Source organism: Cornus florida, unplaced genomic scaffold (genome assembly GCF_030987335.1).
Source record: "Cornus florida cultivar Cherokee Brave unplaced genomic scaffold, ASM3098733v1 CherokeeBrave_3.0.0_Hap2_Chr07, whole genome shotgun sequence".
NCBI classification, from domain to species: domain Eukaryota; kingdom Viridiplantae; phylum Streptophyta; class Magnoliopsida; order Cornales; family Cornaceae; genus Cornus; species Cornus florida.
This window is the reverse complement of record NW_026775577.1, coordinates 40153705-40157798: the sequence shown is the minus strand read 5'-3', so window position 1 is coordinate 40157798 and position 4094 is coordinate 40153705.

Genomic DNA, 4094 nt, shown 5'->3' with positions numbered 1-4094 from the left:
TGCATCTATGGGTGGTTCTTATCTTGATAAGCATGAAAATGATGTGTGGCAATTGTATGAAAGTATGAGTGAAAATTTCATGCATAAATCTTTATCTTCTAAAAATGGTAAAAATCTAGGTGGAAGGAAGAATGTTGGCTTGTATCAAGTTGACAACTCCAATGATATAGCCACCGAGATGAAATTCTTATCTCAAAGGTTTGATCAATTTTTGATCAACTAAACTTTGGCAAATCAAATGTCTTCCTCCCCTAATCATGTTCATCATTGTGCATCTAATGAATCATGTAGACTTGTTCTAGTGTATTACATTCTACTTCCCCATGGACATGTGCAAAATGACAACCATGAGCAAGCCAATGCCATTTTTGCTAACCAAGGGAATAATCCCTATGGCAATCATTATAATCCAAGTTGGAGGAACCATCCAAAGTTTTTTTGCAAAAGCCAAGGGGAAGGCTCAAACCCTCCCCAAGGTGGTTTTCAATGAAAGTATGTTCCGCCTCTAATGCAAAGCCAAGGTTCCCAAGGTTTTAGATCATCGTCATATAAATCACATGGAAACCAATTCTCTAATTCTCATTTCCCTAATCAATCTTATTCTCAAGGAAACTTTAGGAGTCCCGCTTTTGAAGGGAAAGTTTTGACCGCTTTAGGCACTCTAGAGGCGAACACTCAATTGCTTTATTCTCACTCTCAATCCATTGCTAAGCTAGAAATCCAAGTAGGGAAAATAGCTAGTACTTTAAATGCTAGAGAGAAAGGGAAAATGCATTTGAATGCCCCACCAAAGCAACAATGTGTTATGGTGACTCATTCTTAATCGGAAGGTCCCACAATTGAGCATGTCAATGTGGTAACAACCTTGAGAAGTGGGAAGATTATGGATCACTAAATAGGTATGTCCAATGAAGAGAGTGAACCGATGCAACCAAAAGTTGACACTCATCCTGTTTCACATTTTATTCCTCCTTCATTGCATGTGCATGATCATCATGTTAAGAAAGCATTGAAAAATGATTTGAAAGATGAATTAAAGCATAATTTGAAAAAGGACTTGAAAAATTCTTTTGTTGATGATGTTTCAAAGAAAAATTTTGAAAAAGCTTTTGAGCCAAGAGCTTCATTTCCGGATGCCTTGAAAGGATCTATTTATCTTGATAAACAAAGACGAAGACCAATGAAATCATTGAAATGTTTAGGCAAGTGAAGATTAATCTCCCTCTTTTGGATGCAATTAAGCAAATTCTGGTTTATGCCAAGTTCTTAAAAGATCTTTGCACCCAAAAGAGGAAGAACAAAAGCCAAGCACCAAGAAAAGTGTTCTTGACTGAGCAAGTGAGCTCTATTTTGCAATATAACACTCCCAAAGTTTAAAGACCCTGGTTTACCAACTACTTCTTGCAGCATTAGTGACTATGTCATCAATCGGGCTCTCCTAGATTTAAGAGCAAGTGTTAACCTTCTCCCATACTCAATGTATGTCAATTTGGGCTTAGGAGACTTGAAACCGATGTCGGTAGTTTTACAACTTGCCGACCGATCAATCAAAAAGCCTAGGGGTACTATTGAGGATGTTTTGATAAAAATTGATAAGTTCTTCTTCCCGGTTGATTTCGTTGTCATTGACACAGAACCGGTTCCAAATCCCAAGAGCCAAATTCCCGTTATCCTTGGCCATCTTTTCTTGGCAACTTCAAATGCCAACATCAATTGTAGGATGGGGATAATAAAAATCTCATTTGGCCATATGAAAGTGAAGTTAAACATTTTTAATCCAACCCCGAGTTCAATGGACCAACATGAAGAAGTGTGTGTTATAGAGGAGTGTGTAAACTATGAATTTGATGAAGTTAAGTCTTTACTTGATGTTGAACATTTCCATAGTTTGTCTATTAACTTGAAAGCACAGAAAGTTGCATTGAAGTCAAGTGTTCTAAGGGTATGGAAGCCCAAGAGTTGTTTTGACCAAGGACCGTCAATGTCGCTTGAATCAAATCCAATGAGTTCCTTAGGGAGTAATTTGTTGGGTGGGACTCAAAAATCCATTCACCCCGTCAAGGAAGGGTTGCATAACAAGATATTTGATCCGGGCTAAAGAGCCCAATGTCTTACTAGAGACGTTAAAGACTAGTAAATGCTTCGTAGGGTTTACAACCCTATTCCTCCCTCATTTCTATTTTACCTTTCATTTCTTGCGTTGTCTAGATATGTTTTGGGGTTTATAAGCATTGATAGGAACTATGATTGGGTATGCATGCACTTTCATTCTAAAAATAGGCATTTTATTCTTGTTCGATCGATCGAACTATAATACTCCTAATTTTACAAAGGATAGTCCTGGTATTTACTTAATTATTTAATTGCAATTTTAATAGTTTACTTGTTTAATTGCTTGTTTGCTTGAATTATTTGTTATTATTTGACTTATCTGAATTATTGGAATTATTTGACTTAGTTGTGATTATTTGAATTACTTGAATTAAATTATTTTTTTATTGAGTTATGTTAATTGGTTTAAGTATTTAAATGCGTTAATTAGAGTTAGGGTTTTAGGTTTCACGGTGTAGCCGACATTTATATATCATAGGTTATTTACGGTTGTGGAGGCAAAGAGAAACTAGAAGAGAAAACACATAGTTCGCGGGAGAAATTAGAACGACGTCGGTGTAAGACAAGTTCTAATCCTAACTCTATTCATTAGGCTTGTGTTCTTTGTATTCTAACGCAACTCCAAGAACGTATAAGGATTAAAAGTAAGCTGGTTTGCATGTCTCTGTTGTTTTAAAACTGAACGTAGCCATGTGTTATACTACTTGCTTTATGATCTTTCGTGTTTAACTCATAAACTAATTCACAGAACTGGATGTATAATGCATGTGAATTGATATAAACAGAGTTAAATCAGCTTGTGACACTGGAAGGTATTAATCTGGTTTGCATGTTTAGGTTCATCTGTGACGGTATATGTTTTCATTTTTTTGTTTATTTTAATTATTTCTTGTAGAACTCTGTTCTAATTAGAGTGGATATAGGATTATTAGTTTTTACAATATCTGGGACATTGGAACTTAGTTTTATTCAGTAAAATCATTAGAGTTGAGGACTGATCAAACTAGACGTCACCAGAGAAGACATAATTGAAGAGAAGAAGCAGAGAGGAGGAAGGAGGCGGCTCTATGGAATCATGGAGCCAGTTTAAAGTGCTTTGGAGGTGGCTCCAAGTGGTTTGGAGTTGGCTCCATCTTGGTTAGAGGCGGCTCAAACTGGTTTGGAGCATGCTCTTTTCAAGTCTTCAGTTTTCTGGGTTTTTGGGTGACTATTTGGGCTGCGGTGCTTGGATTTTAGGATTTTTAGATTCTAGAGGAAGCTATATTTGGGTGTTTAGAGATGTTCTAAGTCTTGTTAACACTTCAGAGAATGGATTAATGAATAATAAATCAGTAGGTGTTTATAGCTTGAACAGTGGTTAGTCTCAACAGAAATTGTTTTACTTCAGTGCAAAGAAATTTTAAATAAGTGAACCTTTATTTAATCATTCTCTGGGAATGGAAATTTGTTTTATTTAATGTTATTAATAGTGAAAAAGCATGATAATTAATATATTTCTATTATACTTGTCATGGATATATGGACGAGGAGATAAATTATCTACATGCTCAGGATAGGATAATTTGTAACAGAGATAAGGGATGAACATGATAGCTTATGTATTTATTTTATATTCATCATGGAATTAATTGATATGTCTTATGATTTTAGATTTATCAGTTACTGGAGTAAGCATGTTAGTCTATATTTCTTTTTATGCTTCTTATGGTTCAGTTGCTATGTGCATTGACTATGTATTCTATCAACTGTTGAATGGATTGGATTGTATGCACCGGTATGGAACGGTGACATACTAGGTTTGGATTAGCTTAAATTACTAAGTCCTACCTATCTTGGAATAAGGGTACGGGTTATTAAATAAAATCATCCTTATTTATAAGACTATGCAGTTGAATACGCTGAACAACTTGCTGGATTTCATGTGGATGGTTATAAATGGATTCTAAATATATTATTATGGTACTGTGATGTGAGCTTGAGTC